This window comes from Salmo salar, chromosome ssa15 (genome assembly GCF_905237065.1).
Source record: "Salmo salar chromosome ssa15, Ssal_v3.1, whole genome shotgun sequence".
Taxonomy (NCBI): domain Eukaryota; kingdom Metazoa; phylum Chordata; class Actinopteri; order Salmoniformes; family Salmonidae; genus Salmo; species Salmo salar.
The window spans coordinates 49,181,391-49,199,591 of NC_059456.1; positions in this window are offsets into that span (position 1 = coordinate 49,181,391).

An 18,201-nucleotide genomic window follows, 5' to 3' on the forward strand; every position below is an offset into this window, starting at 1 on the left:
TCAGTGCATGTCTTGTATATTAAGTTACTGACAACCAAGTTTCACATTCTCTTAATTACCGTGATCCAGTGATGCAGTCGTGGGGGTTTCGCTCGCCGACTTTACCGTTTCCGATGTTACTGCTAAACAATGTAAAAGTTGGGATTAAACCATATGAAAAATGTAAATAAAACAAAAAAGCAAAATAGAAGAAACTCACCTATTTTGAAACATTCACTGTCGCCGTCGGAGCATGTGCCAGTGTATGTGCTTTCCCCAATTATTGCCCCGATGCGCTGGTCCATTTGGGAGAGCTCCGGCGTACCAGGCCCCCCTCCCGTTGCCTTAATGCTGTGGTTATGTAGGGATATTCTTTTTTTCCCTTGCAGTTTAAGGTCAGACCATTTCTTTTCAACATCAGCCACAGTTCTGTCTTGCTGCCCCACCTCGTTCACTGCAGCGGCGACACACTCATAAGCTACCTGTTTGGCTTTGTTTGTCAACACACATTTAGTCCACCAAATAATACATGTTGCCTGTCTTCAATCTCTTCTACTATCGCGATGATCTTGTCTTCCAAAAAGTTAGCTTTTCTCTTTTGATCCATCGCTATTCTTGACTAAACCCTCATTTGTGCTCGCATTCTTTAAGGGAAAAAAATAAATAGGCAAAAATAATGGTGTTCCAAAAAAGGTCCAGTTGCCAGGACCTCAAATACAAATTCCATCAGACACCGTTGCACTAGAGCACACAAAAAACGATACATACCTCAACCTAAACATCAGCGCCACAGGTAAATTCCACAAATCTGTGAACGATCTGAGAGACATGCCATCAAAAGGAACATAAAATTCGACACACCAATTAGGATCTGGCTAAAACTACTTGAATCAGTTATAGAACCCATTGCCCTTTATGGTTGTGAGGTCTGGGGTCCTCACCAACCAAGAATTCACAAAATGGGACAAAAAACAAATTGTGAATATCCTCCGTGTACGATGTAAAACACCAAATAATGCACGCAGAGCAGAATTTGGCCGATACCCACTAATGATCAAAATCCAGAAATGAGCTGCTAAATTCTACTGCCAACTAAAAGGAAGCGATTCCCAAACCTTCCATAACAAAGCCATCACCTACAGAGAAATTAACCTGGAGAAGAGCCCCCTAGGCAAGCTGGTCCTGGGGCTCTGTTCACAAACACAAACAGACCCCACAGAGCCCCAGGACAGCAACACAATTAGACCCAACCAAATCATGATAATTACTTGACACATTGGAAAGAATTTACAAAAAAAAACAGAGCAAACTACAATGCTATTTGGCCCTAAACAGAGTACAAAGTGGCAGAATAGCTGAACACTGTGACTGACCCAAAATTAAGGAAATCTTTGACTGTATACAGACTCAGTGAGCATAGCTATTGATAAAGGCTGCAGAAGGCGTAACTCTGAAGAGAAGTGCACACTGCCCACAAAATGAGGTGGAAACTGAGCTGCACTTCCTAACCTCCTGACAAACGTATGACCATAATAGAGACATATTTCCCTCAAATTACACAGACCCACAAAGAATTAGGCGAAACAAATCCAATTTTGATAAACTCCCATATCTTTTGGGTGAAATACCACAGTGTGCAATCACCGTAGCAAGATTTGTGACCTGTTGCCACAAGAAAAGGGCAACCAGTGAAGAACAAATACAATTGTAAATACAACCTATATTTATGCTTATTTATTTTCCCTTTTGTACTTGAACTATTTGCACATCATTACAACACTGTATATAGACATAATATGACATTTGAAATGTCTTTATTCTTTTGGAACTTTTGTGAGTGTAATTTTACTGTTCATTTTGTATTGTTTACTTCACTTTTGTTTATTATCTATTTCACTTGCTTTGGCAATGGAAACATATGTTTCCCATGCCAATAAAGCCCCTTAAAATGAATTGAATTTAAATCAAGGGGATTGGATGCATGCTTTAAAGAAACTCCCCTCAAGATTAGAGTGGAGTTGAATGGAGAGAGAGAATGTTCTCCGTTGAGTTCGTTAAACTGTACAAAGAGCAGCACGGTAGGGATGTTAAATGTAACAGGGTGTGAACAAAATTAGGTTGATGTTACGTCCATGAATCTATTACAGAATGCAACCTTTTGACAGGATTTGTTAGTCACTTGCATTAGTCCCCTTGTTTGGTGATTGGCATTTAGGCTGTCACAACAAAAAGGCAGCAGACAGACCTACAGTATGTTTTTGCAGGGAAGTTTGGTAGGGTGACCCGATTTGTAACTATGAAAATAATTTTGTCAAACAGATTGATAACCCAAAAGTTTACACTTGACTGTAGAGTGGGAAAATGAATAGAACAATTATTTGGTTACGGTGTAGGGACAGATTTATGTAATCTTGTGTTCAGGAGATTTTCTTATATATTTACTTTATTTATTCTGATCAGTTGAACAGTTCTCATTTTTAACAATTACCAAAAATATAATAGTATTGTGCACGTGCTAGGCAGAAATGGTACGGGGACTCACAACTCATAAAAGCATCATATTTTGTCTACGCAGAATAAGATGATGGCAAGGATGTTCAACTGGTAGGCATTAACAACTTGAATATTGATATTCATTAGATTTTTCTTGAAGGTTGGGTGATTTTGAGAAATTAAATATTACAGTTCCTTGCAAAAGTATTCACCCCCTTGGCGTTTTTCCTATTTTGTTTCATTACAACCTGTCATTTAAATAGATTTTTATTTGGATTTCATGTAATGGACATACACAAAATAGTCCAAATTGGTGAAGTGAAAAACAAAAACGGAAAAGTGGTGCATGCATATGTATTCACCCCCTTTGCTATGAAGCCCCTAAATAAGATCTGGTGCAACCAAATACCTTCAGAAGTCACATAATTAGTTAAATAAAGTCCCCCTGTGTGCAATCTAAGTGTCACATGAACTGTTACATGATCTCAGTATATATACACCTGTTCTGAACGGCCCCAGAGTGCAACACCACTAAGCAAGGGGCACCACCAAGCAAGCGACACCATGAAGACCAAGGAGCACTCCAAACAGGTCAGGGACACAGTTGTGGAGAAGTACAGATCAGGGTTGGGTTATAAAAAAATATCACAAACTTTGAACATCCCACGGTGCGCACCATTATATCCATTATTAAAAAATGGAAAGAATTTGGCACCACAACAAACCTGCCAAGAGAGGGCTGCCCACCAGAACTCACGGACCAGGCAAGGAGGGCATTAATCAGAGAGGCAACAAAGAGACCAAAGTTAACCCTGAAGGAGCTGCAAAGCTCCACAGCGGAGATTGGAGTATCTGTCCATAGGACCACTTTAAGCAGTACACTCCACAAAGCTGTCTTTACTGTCTTTATGGAAGAGTGGCCAGAAAAAAGCCACTTCTTAAAGAAAAAAATAAGAAAACATATAAGCCTCCCCAAACATATGGAAGAAGGTACTCTGGTCAGGTGAGAATAAAATTGAGCTTTTTATCCATCAAGGAAAATGTTATGTCTGGCGCAAACCAAACACCTCTCATCAACCCGAGAATACCATCCCAAGCATTCTTCAAAAGTTGCCAGTTGTTTCTTGGGTGACGCATGCACCATTTTCCTAGCCTGGTCCAAGATCTGTTTGTGCTTTTGCCTACTCCATCGTCATTGTCAGTGTCAAGCTAAATGTTTGTCAAGAGAGCAGAAACAGACTGGCACCCAGGCTACCATTTTCCCAATAGATATTCAAAACAGTAGCAATAAAGTGTAACCCCTCAGTTCCTCTGAGAAAACATTTATCCCCACAGTTAAATAGGTCAAAAGGACTGTAAATCATGGTGGAACACTTGCAATGAGCTGGAAGTCAAATCAGTCATAATGATTGCATAGACAAGAGAAAGCAAAGATTGTGTGAGGAGTCAAAAACCCTTCAGAGTCCTCAGGGCATTTAACAGTAGAGGGGTGGTGAGATAATGTGTGTTTTAATAGATTTTATTTGTGCCATTCTGTATTTGGAATAGCCTCAACCCAATGGCTAATGAGGGATCCAATTACCTCTCTAATTGTCATTCTGGGGAAATTAAAATAGCAGGAATTGCCATTTAAATATCAAGTCACCTTATCCCTTTATGAGGGATCATGTTACAACATAGCTTTACATTTCGCTGATGCTTTCAGCCTGACATTCACTATCTTGAGTATATTCAAACAGTAGGATATTTGACAATAGTCCTATCCAACTTAAACATTTTTTTTGATATTGCCACAATGATGAACAATATTGTGAGGGCAAGTGCCTACTTCCCTTAAATCTGATTTAAAAAAAAATACAAATTCAAAGTGAGATTTTTGTTCTTCACAGTGGAAAAATGTTTTTTATCTCCCTGCTCCACTCCCTCTTCAGCCTGCCCCTGGGACATGACAAGCCCTGGACCCATCGCTCTTCCCGTTAAGCCCGCATCTCTGTGGAATGATGCAAATGATGACAAATTCTTTCATCCCTCATCATGCATGTGCAGCTAATCGGCATAACACACAGGGATGGACAGATCTTGGCACTTGGCTGAGGGGCAAGCTGCCTGATTAAATCACTCAGGAGTGGCGCCCTCGGACGTGCCCGTATCATGCTGCTGTCCGGCTGCTGAACCATCTCCTCAAGCAGGGCTCGATTGACTCTGATGCTAAACCCTACGCTCCTCTGGTACAGTGTGATGAAAACACATTATTCCCATTTGTCACAGAATAAGCTTGTCGATTACGTTCATATTTCATTCTTGTCTGTGACTGACAGTATATGCCATGTCAGGGATTGTGCACTTTATGTTTCTGTGACGTGAACACAGTTCAGTTTGGAGTGAGGCCACTTATAATAACCAATGTGCGCTTGGTTCTAGATGCTAATTGACATGGCCTGCTGATGCGAGCTTATTATATTGTGTGTGTGTGTGTGTGTGTGTGTGTGGGGGGGGGGGGACATTTAATTTCACATTTGAGCTCATTGAAGAAAACACACATTTTAGATGTTCCTCTTGCCTAAACGAATAACCAGGGGTGTAGAACATATTAGGTGTTTACTGCTGGTTAATTGACGGACCGTGCTCTCCGGGATCCTTGGGACGTCCATACCCCACTGCAGTTGAAATTGAAAATGGTTAAGGTAATGGTTAAGGTTAGGTAAGGGTTATGGTTCAGTTTAGGGTAGGGGTTAAGGTATGGGGCTTAGGGTAAGGACGTCCCAAAGATAGCACAGACCGGTAATTAACTCCTAGATGATGGCACATTATCATCACTAGGTGGCAGTAGTAAGTCACAGTGCAGTGGCAGTGCTCCACAGATAAATTACAAAGGTATGGCCTCATTCAGTATACAGGGGAGAGGCAATACAATTTTGCACAAAAAGTAACCATCACTTTAGATGCTATTACTCTTACTTATCGTACAATTTTGTAATTAATAATACAATCACAAAGGTCGTGATTCAAAATGAATCACAATTACAATTCAACCAAGACCGTAGACAGCTTCAGAACTTCTATAGAAGTACAAAAGCCAATGCAGGCTGTAGGGACACTTGTTTTCGGCACTTCCAAGCCTAGATATATCAACTTGTGCTTGTCCCTCCAATGAATTCATATCCACGACCGGTCTCATTTCTCCCGACATGGGCTTGGCCCGTGATGGATGTGACATTAACGGGAGACGAAGCTAGGGAGATGCGACGCCCCAGTCCAATAGTGGCATTTGTCACTGGCCTCCTCCCTGGCTATGCAGATTGGGCGAGCGACAGCGTTGTGGCCACTGACTAAGATTAATGACGACGGTGGCCCCGTCTTTGTTTCTCTGTGTGGCTGTCCTGTGCCAAACACAGTCCCCAAACATGACCCGTCTCACATTAACCCTCACAAATCTGTTCACAATATGCACAATGACAAGTAAATATTGGACACTGAGGCATCACATGGCTTGTATTGTGGTTTAGTTCAATGCCGAGGGATAAAAATACAAACATTTTGGCTATGATTCCATGATATTTAATGGAAGAAAAAAATATATTGTGGTGTGTAAGCGATGCTATATTGCTGCTCTAAAGGCTACCTATATTGATTATGTGAGGTATGCAATGAGTAAAGCAAATGAAAAAATATGTTTTAAAAACATATGTATTATTTTTTCCGCACAAACCTTTATTAAACCACGTTCACTACACCAAGGCCAACTGTGATCTGTATACCAAGCTGTGTTCATCTCTCTCTCTCTCTCTCTCTCTCTCTCTCTCTCTCTCTCTCTCTCTCTCTCTCTCTCTCTGTGTGTGTGGCAAGCTTAGAATTTTAGGATCACCCTGTTTCTATCCCAGCAGTTTGCAATGAAGAAATGAAATAACCTTAAGCTTTATGCACTGCTGCACAGAAAATGGTTTCTCTCTGACAGATGAGGTGGCTGTGGCTGGGGCAGGCTCAGATGGATGTGGGGGGGGGGGAATCGGGCTGCTTGTATCAGGCTGCTGGGATGCAGCACATTCCCCCAGTCATCCATCATCCGGCTGACACATCCACTTATATCTGTACCGCACACACATACAGATGTAATACTCTGTTTGATCATGGATCTCCCTATTGTTATACAATGCACGCTCAGTGGAAGGAAGAGAGTATGTGTTTGAAAATGTCCCCATTCCAATGTGTGTTTATGTGTGTGTGTGTGTTTGTGTGTGTGTGTGTGTGTGTGTGTGTGTGTGTGTGTGTGTGTGTGTGTGTGTGTGTGTGTGCGTGCGTGCATGCAACCTCTCGCCATTACAATAAAAGGAGAGGTTAGAAAAGGTTTGCGTAGTCATGGTAGCATAATCTATTCTTATTTACAATAAAAGTGACCACAAAATGACACAATACATTATTTACCATTCATTTCTATTAGGCACAAAATAATCTGAAACACAACCAAAACAAACAGCAAATGCATCCAACAAGTGAGTCACAAGCTTGGTGTAATCATTGCGTGCTAGGAATACGGGACCAAATACTAACCTTTTGACTACTGTAATACACAAATAAGTGTCCCAATACATTTGGTCCCCTAAAATTTGCAATCTAAGTGTCACATGATCTGTTACATGATCTCAGTATATATACACCTGTTCTGAAAGGCCCCAGAGTCTGCAACACCACTAAGCAAGTGGCACCACCAAGCAAGCGGCACCATGAAGACCAAGGAGCTGTCCAAACAGGTCAGGGACACAGTTGTGGAGAAGTACAGATCAGGGTTGGGTTATAAAAAAATATCACAAACTTTGAACATCCCACGGTGCGCACCATTATATCCATTATTAAAAAATGGAAAGAATTTGGCACCACAAGAAACCTGCCAAGAGAGGGCCGCCCACCAAAACTCACAGAACAGGCAAGGAGGGCATTAATCAGAGAGGCAACAAAGAGACCAAAGTTAACCCTGAAGGAGCTGCAAAGCTCCACAGTGGAGATTGGAGTATCTGTCCATAGGACCACTTTAAGCCATACACTCCACAAAGCTGTCTTTACTGTCTTTATGGAAGAGTGGGCAGAAAAAAGCCACTTCTTAAAGAAAAAAAGAAGCAAACATATAAGCCTCCCCAAACATATGGAAGATGGTACTCTGGTCAGGTTACAATAAAAGGGGAGGTTAGAAAAGGTTTGCGTAGTCATGGTAGCATAATCTATTCTTATTTACAATAAAAGTGACCCCAAAATGACACAAGACATTATTTACCATTTATTTCTTTTAGGCATAAAATAATCTGAAACACAACCAAAACAAACAGCAAATGCATCCAACAAGTGAGTCACAAGCTTGATGTAATCATTGCGTGCTAGGAATACGGGACCAAATACTAACCTTTTGACTACTGTAATACACAAATAAGTGTCCCAATACATTTGATCCCCTAAAATGGGGGGACTATTTACAAAAATTGCTGGAATTTCTAAACAGTTCACCTGATATGAATGAAAATACCCTCAAATTAAAACTTACAGTTTACACTTTAACCTCATAGTCATTGTATCGTTTCAAATCCAAAGTGGTGGAGTACAGAGCCAAAATAACAAAACATGTGTCACTGTCCCAATACTTTTGGAGCTCACCGTATATCCCAGTGACACTTATTATCCCAAGTTACAACAACACTGACTGGTTTAGTGTCAGAGCACAGAGCTCATTACCATCTATGCATATTGGCAAGTCTCTCATGCATTGAGCCAGTACATCCCAGATGTTGTGGAGTCATCTGTCCTCCATGCCTCCCCATGCCCCCATGCTGTTCCTTCCTGCAGTGAGGGGAAATCAACCTCCGCACTGCTGTCACTCCCCTGCCATGTCCAGCCTGCTCTTGACCCTCCTAGGGGGGGTGTAGGTCTGGCCAGGACCTGCTGGAGCATGACAGGGGAAGCTGTCCAGGGGATGGGGGTCTCTTTGGGGGCTCGGATAGAATGTTTGACCCCACTGTAATAGGTGGATAGATCGATAACCCTAAACCAAACCCCAGATTTGATTTGGCTGTGGCTGACTGTCTCCAAGATGACAGTGTCTCCAGTGTGTTTGGATGAGGGTAAACAGTGGAGCCTGGCTGCCGTGGTGGCAGTGGCCCAGGGGAAGGGGCCTAATGTGGCCGGGGTGGTGATGCAGAGAGCTGCCTCCGGATCCCTGGGGGATATGAATGTTGATTAAACATGTGCTCAGCCTTGGATATTGAGTAATTGGACGTGGAGCAAATGTCAAGCGTTTGTTAATTTTGGCGTTATGCAGCTCTGGGTTTATGGGCTGTGATCAGGGAGTGGAGGGAGTGGAGAGAGCGAGGGCTAAGGGGCTGATGAGGCGTGACCTCACAGCAGGGTGTTGAGGAGGAGTTGTTGCACGCCACGCAGATACAGACACACCCCAGATCTTAGAGCCTGTCAAGGGGTCTGGCGTAGTAGTTACAGATATACACTCAACAATCAGTTTATTAGTATCGGGTTGGACACCCCCCTTTGCCTACAGAACAGCCTGAATTCTTCGGAGCATTGTACAAGGTGTCGGAAACTTTCCACAGGGATGTTGGTCCGTGATGGCATCACGAAGTTGCTGCAGATTGGACGGCGGTACATTCTTGCTGCGAACAGCCCGTTCCATCTCATCCCATAGATGTTCTGTTGGGTTGAGGTCTGGGGACTGCGCAGGCCACTCAAGTAAACTGAACTTGCTTTCAGGTTCCAGGCAATGTTTTTCCACTCCTCAATTGTCCAGTGTTGGTGATCACGTGCCCACTGGAGCCACTTGTTCTTGTTTTTAGCTGATAAGAGTGGAACCCGGTGTGCTTGTCTGCTGCAATAGTCCATCCGTGACAAGGATCGATGAGTTCTGCGTTCCGAGATGTCGTTCTGCACACCACTGTTGTACTGCGCTGTTATTTGCCTGTTTGTGGCCCATCTGCTATCTTGCACGATTCTTGCCATTCTCCTTCGAACTCTCTCATCAACGAGCTGTTTTCACCCACAGTACTGCCGCTGACTGGATGTTTTTTGGTTTGTCACACCATTCTCAGTAAACCCTAGACACTGTCGTGGGTAAAAAGCCCAGGAGGACGGACATTTCTGAGATACTGGATCTGGTGTGCCTGACATCGATGATCATAAGTAACTTAATGCCTCGATGCCTGTCTGCCTCCTTTATATAGCAAGCCAAGGCCATGTGACTCACAGTCTGTAGCAGCGAACCGTTTTCGTGAACGGGGTGGTGTACCTAATAAACTGGGTGTGTGTATGCACCCAATTGTGTCAACCTGAACTGTGGTAGCTCGGATTTTGTTTTCACATTCTCTTTTACAGAATGGTTCCAGCAACTACGGTGGTTGCATAACCAGATCGGCACAGTACAGCTCGGCTCGCCTCAGCTCAGAAGTGTGAAAAGGTTATTACAGTTGATAGAGGAATTTTCAGTCCTAATGCTATAAATTAACAATCAATAAGCCTTGACTAATCCCCAGGGTTTGTAAGACACTGGGTTCAGAATGAGGCAAGGACTCAGCTTTCTGCAAAAGGTCTGTTCAGTTTATTCATGAGAACGTTCTGAGGTCCAAATGACAAAGATGTTCATTTTATCCTCTCTCCGCTTACGCACACACATCCACGCCCAAAAGTAGATGACCTATGCACACACATACGCACGGTGAACAGTATCTCTTCCTTGACCTCCTACCACTGTTCCAGCACTGCCTGTTCTTTTCCCCATAGATTAGGAGGACCTTGAAGGCTACTCCCGATATCTCTAAATACACACATACATTTCTCTCCCTTTCCAGCCTTTACTAGACCTTTATGAGACTAACGTTCAGTACATTAATGATTAATTATCCATGTTACATAACTACTAATCAATGATGGATTATTGATTCATTTACCCTTATTAGATAATTCTCTTATCAACAGTATACATATATATAATACAAGGAGAATGTATAGTCACAAGCCACATATAAGGTCCTAACTTCAAAATCTACTGCCAACACCACAGCCCCTGCCCCTGCTCTTCTCTCTGCACCTTGAGGGAGAAGTTCTCCAGGTTTCTCCATCTTGTCTCTATGCAGTGTGCTCTAAATGTGAACCCTGGTCTTCCTTTATTCTCCCTAGTCCAATCTAATGAGCATCCTCTCAGTCCCTGGATGCAGCGGGCTGTGGCTCCCCTCACTCTCTCTCTCGCTCTCTCGCTCTTTCTCTCTCTCTCTCTTTTGTGCTGTCTGGACAGGTGTCTAACTGAATGATGAATGTCCCTGTTTCTCCCCATATAATTGGCTACTGGCTTTTTGGCCCGAGCCTGGCTCGATGTCTGCCGGGGCGGCCACCTCCATCTGTCAATCACCAACCTGCTGCAGCCTGGCTGGACCTCTGATAGTTATGCTAATAACCACCCCAACAAGCAGATTGGTTGGAACCTGCGCCGGACCAAGCAACCAAGCTAATCCATTACAGCTCTGACAGTAATAATCTCCCCCCAAACACAGGGTCCTGTGTGCTTAACGTTATTTGACCGTTCCTGTCACATCAGCGCTGTTGGGCGAACCGGGGCAGATGATGGATGACCCGGGCCAGAGCCCCCTCCCATTCATCACCTGCTGTCTGACGTTGTATTTGGGGCTCATCCCGTTTCGGTCATTTTATGTTACGCTGTGATTTTTAGATGATGTTTAATTAAGAAGTGTCCACCCACTATCACATTTACTGGGAGGGTTGTGTGTTTGTTTGTGAGTACATGCGTGTGCGTATGCGTGTATATGTACGGAAATATCAGATCAGTGGAGGCTGGTGGGAGGAGCAATAGGAGGACAGGCTCATTGTAATGACTGGAATGGAATTGATGGAACGGTATCAAACACATCAAACACATGGAAACCACATGTTTGTCTCCGTTCCATTTATTCCATTCCAGCCAATACAATGAGCCCGTCCTCCTACAGCTCCTCCCACCAGCCTCCACTGGTACGTACGTACATGTGCTTGCATATGTGTGCGTATTTCACCTGCATTTCATCTTACCTCACATGTAAAACAGTATCATATAACAACAGGACATTGGTGTGATAAGTTATCAATGGTTTGGATTGAGCGTCCTCGCCTTCCTGACAAGCAGTGACAGCGTGTGGATCGGCGGACATGTTTATTTTAGAGAGTAATTGCACCAGGCTCACTGTGATAGATGTGATGAGAATGAAACAGACTCGCCTTACAAGGGCAAATCAACCGCTCCTGCACTGTGGAGCACACCGATTAACTCCAATGGTTTTATTTTCTTTTATAAATTGGGTGGTTCGAGCCCTGAATGCTGATTGGCTGACAGCCGTGGTATATCAGACTGTATACCACGGGTATGACAAAACATGTATTTTTAGTCCTCTAAATATGTTGATAACCAGTTTATAATAGCAATAAGGCACCTCTGAGGTTAGTGGTATATGGCTAATATAACACGGCTAAGGACTGTATCCAGGCACTTTGCTTTGCGTCATGCGTAAGAACAGCCCTTAGCTGTGATATATTGGCCATATACCACACCCCCTTGTGCCTTATTGCTTAATTCTCACTCAGCAGCTGTGGACTCTCACTCTGGTCCTTGGATAGAATTCCACTCCTCCGCCTACCTGTATGAGGGAAATTGTATTATTATTTTAGATCATAAAGAATCTTTGTTGAACGGCTCTGAAAATCCAAGATAAGAAAAAGAAGAACAAAAACAAAGAAGAAGAACAAGTAGACTTTCCTTGATCTGAAAAGGAAATGCATAATACAATGAATATTCAGTAGTCCCAAGTCTTGACTTTTAAATTACATCAAATGTTTTTAACATTAACAATCAACATGAAAAGGGCATTGAGGAATTAAGTTTAAACTAAACCGAATCAGAAACATGTCTTTGGAAAAAATGCCTGTTTTGTTATGGGGCCCTGTCTGTGAAAACGCCAAAACGACCGTTCTGCATTTCTGTGTTGTCGGCTTCTGCGAAGATTTATGGGATGTGAGTGGTCTGGGCACGTTTGTTCTCTGGGATGACCCTGTCAGATCCCATCGCAGGCGGAGGGCAGAGGCATTTGTCACATGGACACGGCCGTGAGAGATTCTCACCGCAGGATTTTATCCTATCCAAAAGACGAGGGAACCATGATAGGGCCTAATGTTTTTGGAGCACGGCATACACCCCTGACTCCTCTCAGAGAGACTCTGTCTTGGAGGTGAATAACCCAGGGGAGAGCTCAAACAAACAGCTGCACAGCACTACTCAGCACAGAAACTGTGGACACCTGTAATTCAAGCTTGAGCCAAAATGGAAGATTTTGCAATATAATTTACCGTGTTAAATGTAGAGCTCAAACAGCCCACTCACCAGCATGAGCTTGAGCCAAAATGTAAGAAAATACTGTATAATTTATAACACATATACACAGATTCCTAATGTCAATATCAGGCTGAAATGGCTGTGGCGATGAACTCCTCTTTGGATTAAGTTCCTGTTTATAAATACACTGTGGCTCAGTCCTCCTCTGGAGCCTTGTCCTCTCTCTCAACCCCGACCGTTCCCCCGAAGAGGCCCCACTTTACCTCTGTCTGCCCGCTCCATCCGTCAGGCCCGACCCAGACTTTGTTGTCGTAATGGAGAACCAGATGAGTTTGGCGAAGTCGCTTGGCGCTCACACTCACTCCTCTCTCTCAAATCATGCTGTTTGTATGTGGCTGCTATGAAAGTGAACTGTGTTTACGGTGATCAGGGGTGTATTAATTCTGCCGATTCTGTCGAAATATGTTTCTTAAATGCAAACAGGAAGAAATGAGGATAAACATACTTGAATTTGTCCAATAGAAACTTTCATTTGCAACTGTTGGACTAATGATTACATCCTAGATCAGCTAGATGCAAGTAAGAGTGTGCAAGGCGGTATTGAATCTATCACTGTCTGTCACCTTGATTACTCCGATTTTTTTCTCTCGACCTGAGCACTAGGCTAGGTTATAGCAACCTCATGACGGTTGTCAGCGATGTAAAGGTGCAAACATTGACTGTAGCTGTGTTCCGTGTTGTCTTCTGCACTTAAAAGACTGCGGGGAAACGTGCGCTTAAACGGTACATTAAGGTGAAGAAATGGAGACGTGATTAACAATATCAAAAAAATGAACGCCGATGAACGTGTCGCGTTAGCGCGTTAGTAACACGCTAACTTTGACAGCCCTACTTCTAACGCATGTGCTGGGGACATCTGGACATTTTATCATCAAGTATTTTATCATCTGATCAGATACATAACTTTTGTAGCACTTGATAGGCAAGGAGATGATAGCTAGAACATAAATGAAATAAATAATTTTCAACTCATGTGAACAGGTCAGTAGAAACCTATGGTGAACTAACATCTGAATGTCTAAATGTGCTTTTTAAAACAACAGTCCTTCCCTGTAGTATTCATTTGTCTTTTCGTCATCGTGCCTTAGACAATATGCCTAAACAAATCTCACTTCTATTGCTCTCTGCCTCTCAGTGATTGCCTGATGACTTGACCGCTTGTGACAGTTGTAGCCAAACAGTGGGGCCGGCTAATCAAAGTCATGTGCGCTTTCTGAGGTCCTGTTTTGACCTCTGACCTTTAATTTCTCATTAATTTGCACTGACATACAATATCTCATTTGTCAATGCTTTTCCCTATTCAGACTGTTCCACATGTGCGATTAATTAGGTTACATGTTGGTTGCTCATTTAAACCTATTTTCAACCTTTTTGAGACTCAGTTATTAGACTACTAATGTATTTTATGTTCTGTTACATTAACACATTATTTAAGTGTTGTTACTACTCAGGATAAACATGAGTTAATAAAGTGCAGAGTATGAATTTACTTTTATAAAACAATAGAGATGTAAATGTTTATGAGCTTGTGACTTAATGAACATGCAATGAATGATGTGCGAACACCAGAAGTAATTTCTGACTGAAAACGATAGTAAACATTTATGGATAGGTGTTGTCATTTTACGGGCTCATCATGAGCCACTGAGGACAATAAAATAGGTGGTAAATGTGTCTGAATGAAGAAGGGCTCAGATGTGGCAGCTATGGTGTGAGAGGATGTCACATACACTGGACAACAGTGGAAACAAAGTTGTCAGGTGAATAACCTGGGACGACATCTGTCACTTTGATTCTCAGAGCAGCATCCAGTGTTGCTAGTTCACAGTCCAGCGTGCCTATCTGAATTCTCCTCTCTCTCACCCTAATCCGAGTGAAAACTCTCATGTCCAGAGATCCCAGACGCAGAAGGACAGGGCTTGAGGGAGAGGCTGGGCAGGATGAGAGAAATTCTCGAATATAATCTTAAAATGGAGAGGAAGGGTGTCTGATGCCTTGGCTTAACCCGCTGATGTCAAGAGACATATACATTACATAGAAACATAAACTCATATGATGCCAGAGACATTACACTGTCGTTAGGTAGTAAATCAATGTGTCCTCATCAGAATATTTTACATTAATAATGTTCCAATATTACTGTATGCAACACTGCTGTCCTTTTTCTGGGTCCAATGGAAAAGTAAACAGCATATACTGAATAGCAAAGTTAACATGATATTCAAGTAACCACGGCGATTAATAGTCAGTCAATTCTTGTGTGCCTTAACCCCAAATAAAATGGCCGTTGAAAGACTACAGTAGTGTTAAAAACTCCAAAATGACCTATAAGCTGTCTTTCTCCTTGAAGGGAATGCGTTTCATTGAAGACATGAGGTCACCATTTGATATAGAATGACGTAATAGTATCTCCCTGCTTAGCGCCATGAGGCATGTCAAGGTTGATACCGAAGAGATGTTTAGAAGACCTGACACATCAAACATCACCATCCGCCCTCCTATAAGAATCCCATCCGAACTGCACTATTTATGCCCTGCTGGCCCCTCTCTCAACTTTGACCCCTGACCTCTGGCATGCATTTGCTGTAAATAAAACTGACGAGAGGACTGCTGCCGCCAAGCTGCCCCACCTGATTTTCCTTATCCCCCAAAAATCTCAAATTTAAACACCAATCGCTCCCAGACAGGGAATTGAACCAGGGGCTAAACATCTATCCATGTTGCAGGGAGTCTCAAAGAAACTTTTTGCCGATTCCGAGAGGGGAGATATACACATATGAGATTGTGTTTGACAAGGCAGCTTCAGGGGTTTTGTCATGGCATGTCTGTAGATATTACTCAGATTATCTTACCTGGGATCAGATGGTGGATGAAATCAAGGGGGTGTGGAGTAATTCTATGCTTGTATTAAGAGGAGACCTATTACTGCAGCCCAGTAGTCCATGAAATGATTAGGGGTGAAAGTTGTCATTACTGTTCAAATCAACACGTCAATCAATAAATCACCAATAAATACTGTCATCTACTGAAATATCTTACCATTCAAATATACCTATATATATATATACATGTCACAATCTGGGTAGATGACAGTGTTACCAACTTAAAAAGAAAACAAAACCTTCAACTTTTTGGTCACAATTTTTTTTGTTTTGTTATATAGCCCCTAACCCGAACGTAACCTATAAGCACTGTTTTCTATACCCTACATGTGGCTGCAGTTAACTTGTTGACCCCCTGTTGATAAAGCCACATTTCCCACCAGAGGCTAGATTCTCACAGCATCTTCCAGGCTGTATGACTACCGGTACAGGGCCTGAGCCTGGAGACCTCCCTAGCCTGTTCTGGGTGATGTCAGCCTGTATCTGGGACATGGGTGCCTGGCCTGCTGCCTTGACAGGATGAAGACATGATTGAGAAGATGAGCTGGGTGAGTAGGCTGCGATTTTGTGACCAGAGGGTGAAATAAAACCATCCATATCACCGTCTGACGATCCCTCCATTCCTTGATTGAAGAGAGAGAGAGAGAGAGAGAGAGAGAGAGAGAGAGAGAGAGAGAGAGAGAGAGGAGTGAGTGTGTGTGTGTGCGTGCTTGTTGGACAAAAAGGGTGATAAAGGGAAAGAGAGATCCTCAGATTAGAAAAGACATTTGGTCCCTTTTAAGGAGGGAGAGTTAGAGCAATTTCAGAGGGCACATTCAGCCTCGCTTGCCTAATATCTTTACCTGGCCATAAGATCATGGCTATAGTGTGAAGTTGGTTGCATTGCAACGCGTTGGCAGAACATAATTGAACAGAGCATGCACCCAGTTTGCAATGTTCATTGTTGATGCAAACTTGTTGGAGAAAATACAGTGCATGCAAAGAGAAACACTTCATTTTATGAGTTACTGTTTTCCTGACTAACCATGCATCTTTCTCGTGTGTTAGTTCATGTAGGCCTATCTATATGGGATAAGTTAACTGGACTATTGTAATTAATTCATTACTCACTTATTACGGTTGTAGAGGCGCAGGTTCCGTTTAACAGAAGTGTTGGCAGTATTCCGTTTAGTTTAACAGAAGTGTTGGCAGTATTCCGCGCGCCAGTGTATGGACGTGTTCTGAAAATAAGAGTTCTCTCCCACGTGATGTTACTTTCTGCGGGAGGGATGACCCATATTTCATGTGAATAGGCGCTTGTTTCCGGCAGCCTTCAAAACGCATTTGTTTTAACTACAGTCGGGAAAAGGCTGCATGCGTTTCAGTATGCTCTTTGTTTTTTTGTGTGTTAAGTTGCCTACATCTGGAAAATACAATGGGTATCCAGACCTATGCAGGTCATTTATCACAATGATTTTAGCTTGTATGCAGTGTAAACTATATTTCAATATTTTTATGTTTTGACTTTGAAATCATTATCATATCCAATTGAAATAATTCAACCGTCCAAACCTTTTGTTTGTTTGCGGAAGCAGATTTCGTTGATGTTCATTTAAATAACATGAGGATAACGGAAGAAATGCTTGAACGTTTCTTGTCAAATGTATACTTTTCTTAGACCAATATCAAGTTAATTTACAGCTACCAATTGAAGTATTACATAGGCTAAGGAATAAAGACATCTCAGTATCATGGATTAAACCACGAGTCCAAGGCCATTGGTCTGAAATGCATTGTGCAAGGTGTATTTCTGTATTTTGAAAGTTATTTATCTTGAAAACTTCATTGCTGGCATGCAAACAGTTTGGGCATATATCAACCATGGACTAATGAAACAAACAAAATAAATGAAGGAATTTTGCCTTAAAGATGCTAATTGACATAGCTTATCAAATAAAAACAATAAATATTATCCATAAGGTTAGAATTAGGCTCACAAGTTGTTATTTTGCCTAAGGCATCAGTTTTGATGTTTGACACTAACGTTTGAAAATCATTTCCAATAACCGACCCACGCGGTGCACAAATCACGATGCACGTTAAAGCATCTATATTATTTCGAGAAAACAATTTCCCTGAGTTGTATTGAATTTGTGAACTATTCGTGAGGAAAAGATCTTCACAGTAATGAAAATTTTGCGTTGCAAAAATAATATATATATATATATATATATAGCCTATTTGTTCATATTCGTATTGAGTTGACACAGGTAGAAGATGGAAAAGTGTGATTTTAACACGTAAAAAGCTCTTAAATGAAAGCTTAAATTGAATCTCACAAAACCAATGGTATCTTTTGATGAGTTATGTAAAATGTTCACTGACGGTGGTATAATAGGTGTAATTGCTATTTGGTGTGAGATAAAAACAGGACACGTCAATAATAGT